The sequence below is a fragment of the Anser cygnoides genome, chromosome 4 (assembly GCF_040182565.1).
Source record: "Anser cygnoides isolate HZ-2024a breed goose chromosome 4, Taihu_goose_T2T_genome, whole genome shotgun sequence".
Lineage (NCBI taxonomy): Eukaryota > Metazoa > Chordata > Aves > Anseriformes > Anatidae > Anser > Anser cygnoides.
In genome coordinates, this window is record NC_089876.1 from 27,722,649 (window position 1) to 27,743,959 (window position 21,311).

Genomic DNA, 21,311 nt, shown 5'->3' on the forward strand with positions numbered 1-21,311 from the left:
ACTAGCAAATAAGACAGCATACTTGCTAAATGCACTGCTAGAATAAATAATTCTCAGTATATCAAAGTCACTAGAAAAAGCGCGTGGGAAGATGAAGGAAGCTAAAAACAAAAACAAATTGCTGAGCCACCCAAGAGAAAGAAAATCCATTTTTATCCTATATGGAACATTTATCCATTTATACACACCCAGGCAGGTTTGCTTGAGACAAAAAAATGAATAAATAAAAACCAGTCCTACAGTTGCAGTGAACTTTAGAAAACTGCACAACAGCAAGCAAGGTCGTAAAAAAACACAGTATGGCGCACCAATTGTGCTGCTTCAGAAGCTGGGTGGACAGACCTTCCTTAAATGACAGCAACGAAGGCAAGTGCCTTCATTGCTTCTTCACTCAGGCTCAGCTGCTCAGACATTTTGACAGGGCCCTGGTGGCAACAGAAAAGCCTGAAGAACACCTTGAAATGTTAGTTCTTTACATAGACCACAAATTAAGACATGTATAGAAACAGCTGGGCACACCATGAAAGAAAACTCTGAAAAATAGAGATTTAAACAAAATAGTGTTAGTACACATTTAACTAACACACATCAGATTCAACAGGATTATTCTGATTTCTAATACCAGAGGAATCATATGAGAGACTAACAGGTATTGTGAAAGAATTTAGGGGGAAAATTAATAAATATTTAGATTTGAAAGAGAATTACTCTATTATACCAATCTGAAGGAGAGATTAGGAGTGTTCCTATAAGAAGCAATATGGGAAAAATCTTTTGAAGAGTAGAAAGAAATATTGAAATTTAAAAACATAGCTGAGCGTGATCACCTGGGAATGGTAGTTTCCTCTAGTTAAAGAAAAACTGATGTTCCATTCATTTGGAGAGACTGAAGAGTGTCTGCTTCCTTTTCACACCTGTGGCTTTCTAAATAATAATTCAAGTGTCATAGTGAAAGACAGGAGGATTCTTTTTCAAAGAAGTTTGAGGCTGGAATTACTTCTTCCTTAAGGAAGATACTGCTAAACAAACTTTGCTGCTTTCCGTTTTTTAAAATAATGAACATTCAAAAATATCTATTATTTTCAAATTAATCTGCTGTAAGAAACAGGAAGAAAAAAATCTCTAAAGACCGGTCAACATGTAATATACATTAGCATGCACCGGTAAGCTTATATAGTAAGATTCTTTCAAGCCAGCCGACTATGTACAAATGGAAACAGAAAGGGGTGTCAAGATTGTAATTTTGTCCAAACCAGCAGTATCTTTCATGAATTCATGCAGAAGAGCCAGACAAAGGTGGTTAAAATTAAGCATATTCTCTCACAAAGCTGTGATGCCTTTAGATCTGCTGTGCATTTTAGCCTGAATCCTTAAGGTGTGTCTCAAGTTAACGGATCAGGCACTGGTTTTGGGGAGGTTTGGGAATTTTTGTTTGTTTTTGAAGCACTTACTAAGGAAGAGTTAAGGAGAGCAGAGACAAGACTTCCTGAAGACTTCCTGAAGCAGTGCCCATTGCCTCTGGGCGAAGAAAGGCAGGATGTTTTAAACCCTGCTGCGCAGCAGCACAACCAAGAACTAACGTTTCCACAGGAAAGCTCTGTAACTGCATATGAGAGATGAGAATAGCTGCACAGCTTGTGCTTTGCCCAAAACTCTGAAAAACGCCTATCACCATCTCCCCGACTTTGAAGTGAACTACTTGGTTCATATAAAGACATATAGTATGTTTTCATTACCTACTAGTCAAGGGACAGGCATTTTCCAGTTCCCTAAAGACCTCTGTCCTTTCCTTTCTACAGATGTACATTACCATAGATTTGAAGTGTAACATGGTTCTTATTACCGCACAAGTTGCTTCTGCATCATGCTGTTTCTCTTTAAAGATCTGGCCAAGACAATTCTTTTCAAGGAAACAGTTGCTGGCTGTTCATGGAGAAGAGCAGCATCTCTATAACCAATAAAATAGTTGTCTGACCAAAACATACTAAAAATAAGATTAAGATGCCTGTGCACAGATAGCTGTAAATAATTTCAGAGCTGTAGGAGTGCCGAGTTAACCAAGATCAAAGTCAGCTGACACAAAAGTTTTTCTCCACTACTTTTCAGCAATGCAGTCTTCTGAAAGAAATCTCCAGTAATTCAAGCCCTTTTGCAAGCCAAATGTATTTCATTTCATGTGTTAAGCAACACCACTGATAGTGTCCTATATTATGTTCAATACACAAGTAGATTACATAAGATTTTATTATAACCATATATTTGTTCTTGATTTAATTTAGAAAAAATCATAATAAACACAAAACTGTTCTCCATGATGGAATTTGGTTCAAAAAGAAAAATCTTTACAGAAGGTTGAAAAAGGAATTTTATGTATTTTGGGTGCTGTCAAAAAAAGTACAACTCAGACTTTTTGAATTTTGGAGAAGATAAATCCTACAACACAATTTCAACCACTAACCTCTCCCCACCCCCCAGTCCTCTGCACAGCTTTCCCATTCTACAGGCTAAGTAGCTCTTCTGTGTCCTTGTTAGCATTCTCATCTTTTCTTGCAGATGTGTCTCGTATGTTCCACATTATTTGAACAACATACAGTGTCGAGTGTTAAGCATTCTATGACTCATTTGTCATTGTAAGCAAGCATGTGCTACAACACTGTTCAGCAGAAATGCACCTGTAACAGGGCAGAGCGAGAACAGATGTTCAAATGACACTGGAGCATATTTTTTAAGTAAACATACAGACACCTATACATAATATACACATTAAAATCTTTAAAAGTAAGGTAAAATTGGAGTTGCCCAAAGCATGATAAACACCCTTCAGAGAATTACTTAGAGTGAAATTAATACTGATGTCCTCAAGCCTTCTACATCACTTTTTCTGTTTCATTTAAAAAAACTACTCTGGATTTCCCATTCTAAAGCTAAAAAAACATACTTGTCTCCCCGAGCAACAGAAAGGTAAGGATGTTCAAAGAAGACTTCTGTAGCAACATATTTGCTATCTCTCTAGAGGAAAGAGCACATATCAGAAAAGAATCATTACAGTATAAAATTCTAACAAAAGAAAGTCAAGCATGTCAGTATGTTGCACATCCAGGTATGAAAGGCAGTAACAAAGGCAAACAGCAATATGATACACTGGAGATGTTCCAATGTAGAACTTAAAATATACTCAAATTCTATTTTATTGTTTACTTCTCCTGCAAATAATACATTGGACAATACACCAAAGGCAAGTGAGAGCCACATTAAAAACATTGTAGAATATTTAGTGTACTAAATACATAAGTCCACAGAGCAAATACTGCAGAAATAATTGCATTTCAGTATTTTCCTTCTGTCATGCCAATATGCCTTCTGTTCTCAAAAGACCAGAAGGAAGTATAGTCTACCAGTTTTATCAGTCAAATATAGAAAATCATGTGAGGTACTGCTTGCTGCTTCCCTAAGGACGATTCAGGTGTTAGATTAGTTAGATCTATCTGCATCCACTTCAACACAGAAGTGCTTTATCCACAGCAGTTGCCCTGTGCTTGACATCATTACAGATCAACTTACAACATATAAAATACTTATATAAAGAGCAGTAAAGAAAAGAGCATCCATACAAGAAATTGTGATTGCCTTTGCTAATTTGCTGCACTACCTGGCTTTATCCACAAGAGGACAGAGCTCAGACACCTGCCCACACATCCTAAGGGAAGATTCTATTAGCATCAAGAAGTCAGATTTCCACTGATCACACAAATACATGAAAGACAACTTGAGAGAGAATTACTGAACATACAGAAATACCCGAGGGAATTACTAAATGTACAATTAGAGGATTACTAGAAGTACAGGAATTACATCTGGCTTAGGAAATCCCTGAACTGCAGAATGGAAGTTGGAAGGCTGTTTGCCCTGTTCTTATCTTCTTCCCTAGACATTCGCTTTTGTCCATGATCAGATGCAATACCATACCACATCAGAGCAAGTATTCTTATGTAACACAGCACAAACACATTGCCATCCAGTTAACTAACATCTGAAGCAGCAGTTCAAAGTTGGATGTGTGTACAATATAGACAAAGACCTAAGCAAAAAGGAAAGAAAAACCATGGACATAAAAACATGTTTCATGGCAGAATTCTGTAAAAGGTCTTACCACTTAAAAGCCATTGCTAACCAACGATGTGAACCGCTAGCATATCACACTCAGGATGGATCCATCAAGACATTTTCCCCTTGATTCCAATGTGTGCGTAGAGATGTCAGAGTAGACAAAGATGTAAACAGCTACGAGTCAGCTGGTGTGCAGCCAAATACCGGAAAAAAATCTCCAAACACAGCACAGACAAATGAAGTATAAAACACTGAAAAGGAAAAAAACACAAATATTAGACACTTAATGGAGATGTCAACAATTTCCAAAAATGCTATATTTTTTTTATTAAGTCAAACAAAAATCTAGATATTTCTTCAGAATTGCTATTCAGCTCAAAGGTTAATGATTTTTAATTATTTTTCCCCCTTTTCCATGGGGGGGAATTGACACAAAATTCAACTTGCCGCACTGTTTATGTATACTTCCATAGATAAAATGTACTTTTTATCTACAAGCTTTAGCTACAGTAATAAGGTATGTCCCTAATTTAAATCATATATATACACCCTCTCCCAAACAGAAATCAATGTTTTCATACACAACCTTTTGTTTCTTTCCCAATTCTTTCTTCTTCTTGGTTAGCACAGGGATGTGGTCAGAAAAAGAAACAAAACAGTACTTCAACTGTGCCTCCTCAACAAAGCCTTGAGAACTTCTGGAGATTCTTTTACAACAGAAGTTTGTATGCAACGTGCACACTTGTCGCAGCTTGCCTAAGCTGCCGAGTTTGCATTTGCTGTAGTTTGGTGGTATACGAGAACAAAAGCATTTTACCATGGAGGCAGATCAAGCACCTTAACTGCTTTTAACAACTCAAGTCTCAACGTGCAGCAGCAATCCACAACTCCTGATCATCTAGTTCATATGAAAAAAATTTTTAAAGATTTAAAGTTATAGCCTTAAAATTTGCAGGTAGATTCAAAGACCTGTACACCCAACACAACTTTATCTGTGCTCTGATGCAACAAGAATGTACTAGTTTCCTTTAGAAATGTATTAGCCATTCAATCATCATTATTTTTATATACAGTTTGTTCTACCTCTTAATTAGTGCTTCCAAAAAGATGAGAGACTCACATAAACGCAACCTAAAGGTAAAAAGCCACATACTTGCAGAGTTTAAGTTGTAAAAGAAAGTTTAAAAGTGAGACTTAGAGACAAGCTGGAAAACTAGGTAAGCTTTTGCAAACTGAAAGTAAACTAACTGATGCGCACTTGAAATTGGGAACATTCTATGCAATTCTTTGCAAAATCCAGTCAAGTTTTTAGCCAGTGCTTACAGACAAATAAAATTCTTTACCTGCTAAATTGCAGCTCTTTACGAGCGTCAACTGTTTGTGCATTTGATAGTACAGTGCATAAAATCAGCATCACTTTTCCCTCTTTAAACTATTAGGACAAGAGAACATTGTTCTCCATACAGCAGAAGTGTATGGCCTTTCATTCTCTCTCCACTAATTACACAGTTCACTCTTCCTCTCTTCTTTCTCCTCCTCCTCCCTGGTTTAGAAAAAAGTAGTTGAAATCAACTCATGCAAAGCCTTGCATCCACTCATTTGGAAATGAGTGGTCAGCTGTCCTTTAACTCCTCCTTATTTACACCAACTGTGCAAAGTGCTTGAAGAAAGTGGAAACACAACATATTACTCCTGATAAAATTTAAAGCATATCCAAGCAGAAATCCACCACAGCTTATGCTAGCATTTTAACTCATTTTTCAAATAAAATGTACATTCACAGGTACATAATCCATTCTTTGTTTCTTCTCACTGTGTCTGGAGAAAACACAAGTAGTCTGTAATTCTCAATCATCTTCATTAATCCCCACTCCAGATTCAGTACCTACACACACACTTTAGACTAGCCAACAGCCCAGCTGCTTAATGGAAGAAATGAAATTAAACTGAAGACTAACTTGACAGTCAGAGCATTAGGACAAGATTATGAAATTTGATTCATTGGCAGAATATTTGGAAAAAGCTTAGAGGGTGAGAGGCACATGAAAAGCACTCAAAGTTGTCTCAAGTTGTTCAGTTGGACACACTGAGCAATAATAAACTTCAAATTGCAGCTGCCATCCAGATCTTCAAATACAACTATGGTGTATCCATACAACCTAAGGTTTCCTACAGGAGCAACTTAATCAGATTAAGTCTGACTAAGGAAAAAAGGTATCAGAAAGGCAGCAGTGAGGCTGAAAGTCTCCAACGGGCGTGAGCGAAGCTTACAGTAACTACAGCAATTCACTGGAAGGAAGAAGTTCACTGGACTTCATTTCATAACTGCAGCTTACAACTTAAAGTTACATTTTAACTATACTTTATCAGATTTGGAAGTCAAAGGTACCACACACGGGAAGGTTTCACTATTTGAGGTTCACTGCCTAAGAGAGACATTTATAAAAAGTTAAGAAGCAGAGCAACACAAAACTCCATGAAGTTCAGATTATATTAAGTTAGCTACCATAAGGTTTTAAACAAAGTTCAAAGGATGCTTAAATTCTCATACCAAAAAAATCACAACTCTTAACATCCTGAATTGGAAAACAGATAAAAAGCTAAAAATCCAACCAACCTCACACTTGTCCAAGTAACACCATATGTAAGAGAAGTTCTCTTTACATATATACGTACATGTATGCACACATACATAAGTTTTTCATCTCAATTATTGATGTATTCTATTCACAGAATAGCTGCTGCTACAGTGCTGGCTACTATGCAAGAAAAACTCAGCTTTGTCTTTTGAGCAGCAATTAGATTCTCCTCTATAGTACACTTTTTGCCATTAAGTTTAGGGAGGTAATCCAGAAGACTACTTCCAATAACTTCACAGAACAGAGATGGGGATTAATAATATTGCAGAGTGCCAACATCTGTATCTAAGAAGCTATGCGTAACACACCAATGTACAGCTTTTTTATAGCTACTTGCCCAAAAGATCTGATGGAATAATGCTCCAGAAGAAAGATGCTAAGGGTTTTAATCAACTGCTAGAAGTAGCATTTTCCATGCTATAGACCCTGTGCATGCTTCCATACACTATGTGCTAGGTTTTGGAAAGTTAGGAAAAGGTAAAGATTAATTATATTAGCTTTTAAGGCATCATTTAAGCAATGCTGACAAATAAGTTGTTAATAAACCAGTTTGTGGGCAAACACAGAATGGCCTACGGTTGCTTAAGCACGTGGCTGGCCTGTATATTTGGTGTTTCACGGCACTTGATATATCCCAAGCACTAACACATCACCACACCACCTCTGGATGTCCGGTCCTCTGGCTCTGTCCAAAGCCCCTAAAGTCATGGCAGATGCACTAACAGTCCATGCAATGGAGAAACACATCAGATTTATTAGAGAGACCAGATTCATTACACAACGTATCCACCATATACAAGACTTGCCTGCTACAGACCAGCTACGCAACTCTTCCACTACATGCTACCAGCATGCTGGGAAGACTTTTAAGGGCTGCCCAGTTCCTCCATTCCACCAACCTCATCTTTAGCAATAGCACATCCAGCTCCACTGTGGCTCATGTACTTTCCCTTCCCAATCAGTGCTGCTTGTGGCTGTCCCAGAAGTATTGCAAGAGCCTGAGTGCATCCCCAGGAACAACAGTTTCTGGATTTCTAAGCTAATCACCCCCATGAGACTGGACTTTAAAAGAACAAGACAGAGGAACGAAGCTTCCTAGATTGCTGATATCCTAATCTGCCCTTCGTTACTGAAGCATGGCATGCTTTGTCTTAACCAAAGATTTTTAGTAACTGTTTGGTTCTTTTGCTTGTTGTAAAGGTTTTAGGTACATTAACCGTTTATCAAGTACGTAATATTCAATGACAAACCAGAAAATGGTCACATGAACTGAGAGTCAGTAAACCCCGTTAGGAACACGGTGGCATCTCAGCTTACAGTCACCCGTCACACACATTTAAGATCAGGTCAGGCACTATGCTTTCCTGACAGCAACAAGCTCCTCCCTGAAACACAGCCCTTTTTCCACTCCGTGATCCACACAATCACCGAGGCTGGGTGACTGCTGTTCAACTAACCATGTGGGCATGTGGATGGCATAAAGAGGAGAGAAACCTCTTTTTAAAGTTTCATTAAACACAGGTACTGCAACTGGAAAATGCACAGATGAGAGGCAAGATGTTGAGGTAGGTTCAGCTTCTATACAGGTGATTTGGAAATGAGATGTTAAGTCATGAGGTAGTAGGCTCTGGACTCAAAAGTTTTAAGGGTAATCATGGGGAAAGAGGGAAAAACCAAAGGATGCAAGTCAGTCATACAAACTCTGGAATGTGGCCAACCATCTGCACCTGAGAATTACATTTGTTATACTGGTTCAACAATTTGTCTCCGTGAGTGTTATAAAGAGCTCTCCATTTATAAACTGACAAACTTTAATTGAAAAAACTCCCATATAATCACAATCTGAAGTTGAGAAGGATTTACAAGATAAACTTCAGAGGAAGGCTTGGTGCCAAATGTGTAATAACTTGACCATGATAACTCCAACTTAAAAATGTATTTTTGCATTCTCCTTTCTATAGTTAGCAGGAACAGAGACTAAGAAGTATGTGAATTGTGAATCATGAATCATCTCCACTGGGCCAGTGCCAGGAAACCTCTGCTCTTTAAATTTTGATGATAACTTTTTATCTTTTGGAATCTCATTTCGGAATATTAGAAATATGCTAAAATTAAAACTGCACCTTCAACCAGATCACAGTGGATATTTCCATCTAGGATGAAGGGCTTTCAAGTCTCTCAGATTAGCCTCTTCATAAAACTTACATTTACCAGTGCCACAGCCCAAGGAAACCAGAGCAATGCAAGTCTCGCTCAGCTACACCTCCCCTCAGTGCTCACGTCCTCTGACTCCACCTTTACTCCTTCTATTTTCTGATGATGGTTGCTTTTAGAGGAGTGCTTCCACTGCCATGGTCAAGAACCAATGATCTTACTTTGGACTCCAAAAAAGTGAGCTTAACTTTCAATTATACCAATTACAGGTTGAGACTAACTGTCAGAAGAGAAGGCATTTCTCTGCTGCTTTCCAAGACACTACAGAGTAAGTGTCCAATCTACAAACTATATATAATAGGACTACAGACTAAGAAATTACGGTTTTCTTATGTTAGTGTCAGAGGTTATAAGCAATCCATACATTAACACGACCTCAAACGGATGTTGCTTCCACCACACCAACAACTAGAGCAAGGTCTGTGCCAGCACAATGTAAGCACTTCACACACCAATATTTCAGAGGGAAGTAAGACTCCAGCTTGCCTGATCTTGAGTCACCTAGTGATTTGATTTATCATCGTCTGTTCTTTCATGTCCCACATGAACTGAGGAAGAAAAATGGCAGACCATACCCAACGGCAGCAGTCACCCTCCTGAGATGTATTGCTGTCTGCAACAATAAAGCTGAGCAGATTCTTATGCTGCAGTCGCTCCTACTAAAGGTCTCGCAGCATCGATCTGACCACCATCAATCACTCTATCTGCACTAACAAAGTTTTGGCACTAGGAAGAGCAACAACTCCCAGAAGTGTGCAGTGTAAGCAGAAGAGCCTGAAGTTCTGACCTCTGGTCCACCATCACAACAGCAGAGAAAATGCATAAAGCGACAAACAGACCTTATTTTTACAAAATAAACTGCAAGCACAGACTAAAGTCAGCCTATAAATATGAAACTGAAGTAATTAGATCTGAAAAACAGGAGCTTTTATCACACCTTCACACTGCTTTTGGCAGTGTCCTACTTTTGACAGCAATTCAAACAAACAAGCAAACAATCCTTCTCAATTCAATATGCTTTTAGAAATCAACATTAACTAAGGTTCAAGCACTTGGAATTACTGAATGAAAAATCAACAGCGTATGTACTACTTTTCATCCCTTAACAGACTGTTAATGCTAAAAATACATCCTCTTTTTGAAAAGTGCCAAAAACGATTAAATCGCTTACCAGTCATATCACTGTGCTTGTGCAATGAGAAAGAAGAACACACAGCAATAAAGTTTTTCTTTAGCTATCAACATGAACTGTCTGCACATTCGGAACCTAAGTACATACGGATTTAAAAATGACAAACTACTCACTCGAAGCAAGTAGGAAGCTATTCTCCACCCCCGCTTACAGCAACTTCACCAGAAGCTGAACTCGGGTCCTATATATAAAATAGTGGCAGTTCTTCAAATAGGCCAGCGCTGACGTATAGCAGTCAGATTTCTTAGAGTAAGCAGTTGCAGAAAAATGTGCTTAAACTGATATACCCCCATCTAGCACAGTACTCGCTGGACTCTGGTAATCTGGTACATATCCTATAAAAACACAACTTCAGTGCATGTTGCTTTTGAAGCAGAATGACTGGAATGAGGACTTTGCTATACTTCCACATAGACCTTCCCTAACCCTCCTTTTTTCTCAAACAGCACCCACCCTGAAGAGTTTACAGTCTGTACTCACATGGGCTGAAACACCAACTTGCTGTTTCACTTTAACAGAAATCCAAGTGAGGACATTCTACATTCTCCACCAAGACAAAAATAAGACAAAAAAGTAGTCAAAATATTCTTTTTATTTCCATGTACAAAACAATATGAAAGCCCCACTGATATGTTTTTTTCTCCAATTCATCCTACTCTTCTCATAAGAAATGCTTTCAAAAATCCATCTGCTAAATTCAAAATATCTTTTAGGGACTGCGTCCCTAACATATTCCAATTCTTAAACAGTGCCTGCACCACTAACTAGAACTGGGTAAAGATTCCACGCCTTTCAGCTACACAGTTATTTTGGTTTTGAGGGAGCAGGCAATAGAAGGTACTATAAAATTACAGGGTCTGGGAAACTCTTGAAAACAAAAATATTTACTCAATTTAAAAATGCAAATCAAAAGAACAACTTGCACTCCAGCATAATATGGAATGAGCTATGCAGTACCTTCTTTAGACACGTTCCCAGGTGATAAAAGTTTGGGCTTCAAATTGGATCAAATCAGTTGCACATCATTAACCTCCACCACCACAAAAACCCAAGTGCAGTCAGTGCCTACCTGATGGCTTGGTTGTGCATTTTGAGTTATACACTATAATAACAAAGGTTGGTTGTGACATACAGTAAGAAAATGTTCTTCAATGTTTTAAGATCTGGTTCTGTTTTCCCCCTTAGTACAACAGAGGTCCAAAAGTATTAAAGCATTAATTGTGTATAATGGTAAGTAAGGACTATCAAATTCCTCCTCCAAAAGCTTGTTCTATTCTTTTTGTACTTGTGCCTACCTATCTTTCTATTCCCGTGCTTGCTTTCCAAGGCTTCGCACCTATTCCAGCTACTCTGTAGCTATTTACCTATTCATTCTGCAGGTAGGTACATGGAAATAAATATATACACACACATACCCTAACGTGTATCAGCTCCATCTGAAGAAACACCACTTACCTCCAGTTCTATTTGGAACACCTCCCAGCAAAGGTGGAAATGGAAAAATCCCCACTTACTGGGGAGGCAGAGATGAGGACCACGCACAGCAGAGAGGAGAGCAAGGGCAGAGCGCGTGATCTGACATGTACACACAAACTGAAGGGCAGCAGGATCTTCATGTGGATACAAAAGGAGGTGGGGTATGCATGAGCTCCCCAAGTCCCTGCAGCAGCACTGGCCTTCATGGGACCAGCTACTCCTCACCACCCTATCCTAGGGAATAAATAAGCACCTGCTCAGTCACACTGCACCAATTCTGCAATTGTTCAGCTTTTCAGGTGACATCTTTCCGGGGAGTGATGTCTACAGAGGAAGAAATAAGTTCTTTTTTAAAAGCTTTTTTTTTTTTTTACATGACCTGCAGTACCAGATTAATTTGACAGATTTTGCAGGATATTAAATCAATCTCAAAAGCATTCACCTGCCACAGACTCCTCACAGTTCTTCCTGCCCTAGTGAAGGAACAGAAGTGTTGCTGATACAGACTATTCTCATGCTATATAGGCTGAAGCTTTCCCAGACATTTTTAACGCATCTTTCATCTTCGTTTCTCTACAAAGAGAGTCAGTCTTTCTCTGTCCAGGCCTACTGTTAACCACAAGTCCCCTTTAGGGCATGCTGTTTACAAAGATGCTTCTTCATGTTGTAGAACTGGGCAGCAACCCTAGAGGAATGAAGTCATCCTTTACAATTATCAGCTGAAGATACGAATTCCAGAGCTCTGCTTTCATCATAACATTCTCAAGGGTCAGAGTATAAATATTCCCTTGCCATTTATTGTTATTTTGCAAAGGAATATTCATTCTTTTTATTGTTTTTAGTCTCCCGCCTTGAATTGCCAAAGCCCTACCTTTTGGATCGAATACAACAAGCTATCTGTATTTGTAGCTTTCACCACTCTCCCTCAGCCCTTATTTTATAAACATACCCAACATTATATTCAGTCACTGCAAACAAACAAACTTAACTGGATAAGACTGGCAAAAACCACACAACTGTTGCCTTTTGAGACTACTACAAAAACAAACAAGCAGTGATAAGAAAATCAGCAGTCTTCTCTGAAAGGCTATACAAGTGTGATTGAATACTGCAGAGCAGGTATTGTCCCATAATTCTCATAGGAATCTTTTCACACATTCTTGCCTCCGTAAATAGTATTTTTTTCTCCCCTAGTTATTCACATTTTAGTGGCATCTTTGAGCTCTTTGAATACTTTCTGCATGAATATAACCAACCCCACTGCCACCATCACCTGATCTTAGGTAGGCTTAAGGACACTTGTCAACAGTGATATTTATCAATGCTGCATTTAACCTAGAGCTTCTCTTTCATTTTAACTTAATGAAGCACATTTAAGTAGTAATATTTTTTGCTATAAATTACAGTTTATGAAGACAAACCTGAGAAACTTTCTCAGAAACCTTCACTGAAATCTCTAGAATACTTTATACAGGTTGGGTCAATACATGCTAAAAAGATTAATTCATGTACAAAGAAAGGGACCTGGGATTTTAGGATCATCAGATGAACAGCAAAAATCTCATCCAAACAATAAAGAGTATGGTTTATCAAAATTATACTGTTATTCTCCAGAAATATGCTGAGAATAAGGCACTAAGCATCAAAAGAAAGAACTGCTTTTAAAGTGAATAACAACATTGGCAAGAGCTACTGAAACTAGTGTTAACATACAACTTGAAAATTAAAAATCCTCGTATGAGAGTAGTTTTATTCTGAAGCAGCCTTCCAATAGTAAGATGACAAGACAGAAAGCTTGTTTTATCACCTCATGCAACTTTAAACAACAATAAAAATAAAAACAGAGAAAGACCCAAGGCAGGAATCTTTTCCCTTTCTCTGGGAAACAGAGTAAGAAGGAAACAGGTCACCAGACTAACGTGACAGTGACCAGCAGTACCGCTGAAGTGTACGTGTCGAGTGTCCCAGGTCTCCTGCTATAAGCTCCAGCTCAAAGCCAGCAGAGCTTTAGCCCGATGCAGCCCAGCTCTGAAAAAGCACGCTTCGTTCACACTCCTACAGATCACCTGCCACAGCACTGGCTGGAATGCCGGGAGAAAGGCACTGCTGTGGGGAGTCCACGCGAATTCCACACAGATTAACTTTGTTCGTTAGCACTAACTATTAAACAGCATTTATGCTGCTCACATTGACACAGACAAGGATATCCATGCAAAGAACAAACCGCTGCAACCCAAGGCTTCTAATTCTAACAGCAGCTTCTGGGCGCTAGGCCACTGTATCAAATATGCAGGCATTTAAAGAGAACTTCAAACTTAATTTTAGAAGTACTTTTAAAATATACATATATATTTGTTCCTCTTCCATTTTTGCATGCAAAAATAAGTCATTAGCAAAAACAAGGGGTAAATACAGAGATCCCTCAAAAATGAAGCCGTTAAGAGCAGATACTCTCATTCAACTAGCTCGAGTGGATGTATTCCTTTCTGATGTTTTCCTGTGACAGCATTGGACACTTGCTGTCTGACATCATGTTCTGTCATTCTTCCTGGGAGGTGCTCATGTCACAGGGAATTAGAGACTGCAAGAGATTTGGGGGAGGGGAAGGAAGGACAACACAACAGTCTTGGAGGAGACAGAGCTGTACAGTGCTACAAGGATATTTAGAGAACTAACTGCCAAACAATTTGGGTAAGCAAGCTAAATACTACAAAGGAGAACTGCTATAAAGAAAATAAAAGAAAAAAGGCAGAAGCAACCCTAGCTGAAACAGTCTAGCTAGCATCTATTACTGAGTTCACTGGGATTTGGAAACAGACCATGCAAGAATCATCACAGAATGGCTCAGGTCAAGAGGGACCTCAAAGCCCACCCAGTTCCAACCCCCCGCCATGGGCAGGGACACCTCCCACCAGCCCAGGCTGCCCTAAGCCCCATCCAGCCTGGGATGGGGCATCCACAGCTCCTCTGGGCAGCCTGTGCCAATAATGTTGAACCCCAATACCTTCAAATGTTGCCAGCCCATTATCATTCCCGGGAAGTTTATTACAGATATAGAAGTTGTAAAGGCTCAATGTTATTTGGGTGCAAGTGTGCAGAAGCATTAGACAGTGGTAAACCACAGCTAGACTATGCACGAGGCCAGCTGCTCTACCACTGATGGATAAGGTACCTTACACTTCCTACCGGTAAGACAAAGCAGGCCAAAAGTTACACGGTCATGAACCCTGAACCGTTATCCTTGTTTTTCTCACATTATCTCAGACAACCCATGTGTAACTTGAGGTTCTTTCGCCTTACATTGGTTTTTTTTGCCTTTTGTATTTTTCTTTTGCATTACTTTATCGTTTGAGCACGATGCCTACGTGTCATGCTTTCTGTTGAGCTATGGCTCAAATATATAGGAAAACTGCTAAAAGCTCGTGGCTCTCTGTGCCACAGGGAGTATATTATATACCCATGATCTGGATTATACGAGTCCACTGAGGTGTAAAGTTTGCCTGCATGCCTCTCATGGAGCTCAGACCAAGAAAAAAAACATCATTTAGTCCTTTGAAGTAGCTGTCACTAGACAAAATGACCAGGATAAAACTCCCTAAAATACAAAGCTAGACATAGAATTGGCAACACCTGATGCAGAACACCATGTTTTCCAAGTTTGTTTCCCTGATGCATAGCCAATGAGAAAGGGTTTAATTATAATCTTCTTAAGTTCTTAGAAAAAAATAAATACAGACAGCCTGTTCTCAATTGTATTACCCAAAACTTTCAGCAGACCAATTAATTTTAACCCCAAAAATCAGAGAGACAAACATTCACAAAAAAAAACACACATTTGTGAACCACTCTTGATCTGTTGATGCCTAGCAGGATGACACTGGAGACTGTTAATGTGAAAAACTAAAAGTTTTAATTGTTGCCTTGTAGTCCTACAACACTCCAACTTCCCTCCTGAAAGGTATCACATTATTACACGAGAATCAGCTATGACTACACTTTGGCTCACCTAGGCCAGCCAGTCCAACAAACAGCCAAGTCAGCTCAACATTTCAACTTAATCTTAAATAAATCCTGCAGAAGAATTAAACAACTTTTCTTTTGAAACAAAGTTCAACAACAGTTTTCTCTAACAACATCCCGGAGCAACATACCACGGCTCTGCTTCCTGAGAGAAGCCAGAGACTTGAACCACATCCATTCTGGAATACAAATGAGGAAGCCTTTCACAGCAGCAGTTTGCCAAGGGAAGGCAGTTGTCTACTGACAGCTGCCACCAAGTCCCCCTGAGCAGTGGCCTCCGCAAACTACAGAAAACAGCAGCTTCTGGCAGAGAAAGAAAGGTGCTCTCATCTTTACATATCCAACTTACTAAACCTGCAATGCAATTTTTACCAAGGGGTTTGTTTCCTTCCTCTGTGATAGTGTCACAAGATAAGAATCGGTGTGTGGTTTCCCAGTGCTTGCTCAACAATCTTCCCCGGAGATTCTGAAGCATCTGGGGCACATCCTCAGCACCACAGTAGCAGCACAGAAGGAAAGCTACTGAAAGAGCACACTGCAGAAACCTCTTAAACAACACGAGTTAATTTCACTCTTAACTCAGAATCAGGAAGTCATCCCATTTATCGCAGTACTCTGCCTGCTCCATGTTGCTTGTTCCTGCAAATGTTAGTGGCTCTTTGCTACCTCAGTAACTTACAGGCAGCTTTCCTTTTCTGGTCTGTGTTTACAGGGAAGCATCTCACTGCCTGATGCACCTTTCTCATTACATGAAGTCTGAGCTGCGGAGATGTCCAGCACGCACACCAGAGCAACAAAGAAGTTGCTTTCTGTGTTGTTGTTTCCTTTCCCAAAAGCACAGCTCAGATTTCTAGTCGTGATGAGATAAAACAACCGGGTTATGCTCCTTCCACCTCGCTACCTCACCTCACTATGCCTTAAAAGTGTATCAGAGAGCTGCTTGCGCAGCTCACCCTCAGCCTGCGTGCCCACCCAAACACCTGGCGCTTGTTGTTTTCCGTTCCTCCCGCTGCCTTAAGACGCACGGCCGGAGCCCACCTCCTTGCGGGCTCAGCGACTCCTACCTGAGCACCGAACCGAGCCGCTCCAACCGCCCCGCAGCCAAACCCCGGGGAGCACGGCGAGGAGACACGGGGGGGGGCACGGAGCCGGCAGCGGCCCGGCGAGGGGCAGCGCCCAGCCCAAAGCGCCCTGGGGGAGCGGGGCAGGCCGGGCCCGGAGGGGCGGGGAACAAAGCCCGGCTCCGTGCCGGGAAGCACCGCCTGGGCCCCCTCAGACGGGCACGGACCGGGCACGGACTCCGAGCACCCCCCCCTCAAAGCGGGCCCGTGCCCAACGGCCGCTCCCCCCCCGCCCCGCCCTCGCTCCTCCGTTTCCGTTGCAGCGCGCGCGCGGCACCCCCCGCCCAACGGTCCCCGCCAACGGTCGGTTCCCCGCCTCACCCCGCCGCCGCCGCCTCGAGGAGCCCGTCCCGTCCCGTCCCGCTGCAGGCCGCCGCTGGGTAAGCGGGAGCCGCCCGGCGCCGCCGGCTTTATCCCGCCGCCGCCTCTCCCCTCCGGTAACTCCGCGGCCCGGCCCGGCCCCGCCCCGCCCGGCCATTGGCGCGCGGCGCCCCACCGGCAGCCGACGCTGAGTGGGGAGCGCGCGCGGCACTCACGCGATACCACCCCCCCGCTGTCATCCCATTGGCTGGTGGAGGGGAGAGCCCGCCCCCCCAGGCCACGCCCTCCGCGCGCGAGGCCAATCGGATGGGGAGGCGGAGGCGGGGCCGCGGCTGGAGGCGCTCGGCGGTGATAGGCTGCGGCGGCGGGCAGGCGGGCAGGCAGGCAGTCCCGCCTGGCTCAGCGTGACGTCACCGGCAGCGCCCGGGGCGGGCGGGCGCCGTGAGGCACCGGAGCCCCAAGATGGCTGCTGGCCGGAGCGGGGCGGTTCCTGTCCTCTGAAACCCGCGAATAAAGCCCCCACGAATAAAGAACCCGCTAATAAAAAACCCACGAACAAAGCCGACCCGGCTGAGGGAGAGGAACAAACAATAATAAATAACACACTCGTAGCTGAGAGAATACCTCAGCTTAACTCTTTCCTGTAGGCTCAGAAATGTCGTGGAGCGTTTCTCCCTCTGTCTGAGCAGCTGTGCTGCAGCCTAAACGTAGGGCAACGCGACGCCTAACGAGAAAAACAGGATTAATTGCTGCTGTTATGTATAATTTTAGACGATTGGCTGAAGCAAAGTGTTATCGTGAGTTGCTTCTGCTTTTGAAGCCCAGCTTGGTTTCCTCAGTAAATGCACGCACATAAATGTGACTGAAATGAGACCAGCCAAACCCCAAGGCCAACAAAACCAGACCTTCAATGTTAAACCTCGAGAATGCCTGTGCACACTGTCAGAATCGAGATTTTCCCACCTTGTTACCTGCCTGCTTTACAAAACACCCCTAAGGATTAGTTAACACACAAAGCGATTTACAAAGTACGTTATAGTACCAGTTATTAGTAATAGTAATTATTGTCAATGTGGGTAAAGTCCTTGCTAATTGAGGTTTTCAGTGTCAGCTCTACAAAGACACCCACTCCGGTTCTTGCTGAAGTGCCGTAATGCTCTGGGCGAATAACTGGTTCTTTGTTCGCCACGAGTTGTAGTGGTTACAACAATGCTCTTTTTTGGTACAAAGCACTGTTGTTTCCTCCTTAGGGAGAGAGTGAATTTTCCAAATACAGTCCTGTTAAGTCTTGGCAACAACTGAAGAATCAGAAGCTCTCAGCTGTTGCGTTTTACTCTTTTGTCCTGACCTGAGCAAGAGCAACGAACAGCAAAAAAAAAAAAAAAAAAAAAAAAAAACCACCATTCCAGCTATGTACTCGAGCACATGAAGTTCCAGTACTTGTTCTGGCGACTTGCCTTACCAGATCCGCATATACTCCAACTCTTTCACACATCCACGGGGTTTCAGTGTCCTATGTCTTGTGTAACATCTCAAAACTAAGTTACTTGTTAAGCCAACTTTTTGTTTTGCAATGAATCTGTATAAAGCCTGTCACTAGCTGCTAAACAAGGGGATAGAGAAGAATTTACCAGACAGATAAGCTTTTAAACCACTTGACCATCCCTACAAAACTCACCATATGAATGCTCGAGCCTGAGCTGACTTTGTTTTACAAAGCGCTGTGGTTAGAAATCCATTTGATTTTCACACCTACTAACTTCTTGTTAGATAAATAATCCATTTTAAAAGAATCTTATTTTTCTAAAGTTTTCCTTTTCCTCCTTGAGACATCTCCTTCAAAAGAAATTGTTTCAAATTTCTGTCATGTATTACAGTATTTTGAATCTGGAGTATATTCACTCTTGGATGATACTAAGTTACAAAAGATAAAAAAATTAGAGTCATGGGTGAGTTGTAATATATCTAATTTGAATGACCGCCTGAAGTAACACAAAAATACATCTCTGCTACTTCTCTTTACAAATAATCCATCTGTTTTGTAGATTGTGCATGTTTAAAAACACACACTCAACAGCAAAACAGTTGTTAAAACGTCAGGCTGTCATTTTGCATGTCATTAAAACAAACAGTTCCAAACTCCCTGAAAAATAACGTTACATCGTCATCTCTGAAGGTCTACTCTAGCGCATAGATTTTTAAACAAAAATAACGTATTGGATAACAGTACCTGGAATTGCTGTCAAAGCAAAAGGTGGGAAAACAGTATTCAAGAAATTAGATTTACAGAAAGGGGTTATACAGCTAGCCTTAAGCTTTGCCCATGGACAAGATTTTATGTAATGCATCAGAAGGACTTGGCAGTACCATGACTGATTTTAAACTGACTTCACAATTAGCTGCCAGAAAGATGACATGAGTGTTAGCGAAATGGTAGAAGTAAACCAGGTGACTAAAAGGGGGTCCTTGCAGAGATTTCTTTCTGTGGGTGAACTTCAGAACAAGACTTGTAGAATGAGAATGAAGTGCCAAAGATGCAGATATGCTGTACCATCGATGCTGAACGTGGCCCTACACCTGCAGTTCTAAGCCAAAAAATGGACATGTAACCAGATGAAACCTTGAAGTACCAGTAAGCATCTCGCAGGCAGACTGTACTAGGAAAAATTTTTGAAAGGAAGGTAAAACTCACCGGTTTGGTGCATGACATTCTTTTTTTCCTATTGGAAGTCTAAGGAATTTGGGGATATTGAGGTGGGAAAACTGAATGGATAACTATTAATTTTATAATAGGCAAAACAACCGATCATTATTTTCTTTAACAAAGGAGACCTATATTCATTTCCTCCCATTGAAGCTCCATGTTTAGAGAAGGTGCAGTCCATAAACACGTCCTCCCCTATAAAATGCAAGCTTTAAGAAAACCATTGTACTCTTTGCCTAGAATGTACTGAAAGACAAATGGGAAGAAGAACAAAATAAATCGCCTTTAGAATTGTGCTAGAGGCCATAAATAAAACCACTGTGAGTTGATGAGGCCAAAATATTTTGCATTGGGATTAATAATGTGCCTAACTGATGCTCAGTTATTGGCATGTGCTTCGTTAGCGTGGGCTCAGATGATAAGCAGAGATGAAGGCTGGAAGAAATCTGTGTTAAGAGGCAGAACAATCTCATGCAGATTGGAAGTTTATTTATTGTCTGATAAAAACTATGAATTAAGAAATTTAAATACACAGTTCCTTGGTTCTATTCCCCCAGCTTACTTCAAGAATCCAGCACTCATAAGCCCATCTCCTCTACAGCTGTCTCGCTGGTGCACCCAGCCACCATAAGCAGCCAAACCTATTACTTCACACACTCCTAACTCCGTTTATCCCGGGTCCCTCACATGCTCACAGCATTCCTTTCATAGTCGCTTTCTCTACTAATTTCAGATATTTTGCATGCGCGTTCCCCACTGATTTCTGACACCTTCGGCCTCTAAGCCTTGCATTTCCTATCTCCAGGCATAGGCTTTTTTTTGTCCCGCCATCAGTCAGCAGCAATTTAAGCCTCTTCTCTTGAATCCTAGGGCTGAGAGACACCGGCTTGCTCCAGGGGTGGCTGGCAGGGAGCGGTGCATTCCAGGCAAGCAGAGGCAGAACAGGACACGGCGAAATCAAGCAGCAGTACCGAGTGGTTACAGGAAAACTTTACAGCATGCACCACGCTCCCAGAAACATCATTTTTCCTCGGCTTTTCCTTGTTTCTGATAAACAGCGCTCACCCTCTAAAGCTGCTATTTCGACAGCATTAGCTAGAGGCGAACACGCGGATTCTTTCCAAAAACAGCAGGTTCTTTCCAAGACGCACCCCAACACGATGCTGAGCACCAAATCCCGACCACTTACAGGTTCAGACAGCAGCTGCCTGCCAGCTTCTTGCTTGGTTCTAATTCAAATAAACTCTAATTAAAATTTCTCAAAGCCAGGAAGGTGTCAGGGCCCCCCTACAGGCGGGTGAGACGCCCGTTAATACCGAGATATATATTAACGGTTTTAAAACGGCTACAAAAACCCATCCCCACGCGAGTTACCTGTCAAGGCTCCCCCACCGCCGCAGCCGTGCCTGCTCCCTACGCTACAGGCGGGCGGCATGCCCCGGGCAGGCGGTGCGGCGGGGGAAGGAACCGTTCCCTGCGGGACCCGCCCGGGGCCCGCCGCCCAGCGGGGCCGGCCC

At 41.7% G+C, this 21,311-nt stretch overlaps 1 protein-coding gene across 10 annotated transcripts in view; it reads right to left on the reverse strand.

Annotated features, from left to right (window-relative positions):
* The window catches only part of FRYL (FRY like transcription coactivator), a 176,843-nt gene extending 155,541 nt beyond the window's left edge, over positions 1-21,302 (reverse strand). For 5 of the 10 annotated variants that reach the window (XM_066995845.1, XM_066995846.1, XM_066995841.1 and 2 more), the window contains exons 1-2: positions 17,091-17,264; positions 4,151-4,358 (exon numbers count right to left, since the gene is read on the reverse strand). The gene's annotated coding sequence lies outside the window, so the exon portion shown is untranslated. Of the gene's footprint in view, positions 1-4,150; positions 4,359-16,712; positions 16,974-17,090; positions 17,265-21,168 lie in introns of those variants that run through there. The other 5 variants (XM_048073001.2, XM_048073000.2, XM_066995843.1 and 2 more) reach the window with 3 other exon arrangements.
* Positions 21,303-21,311: the final 9 nt, after the last annotated feature.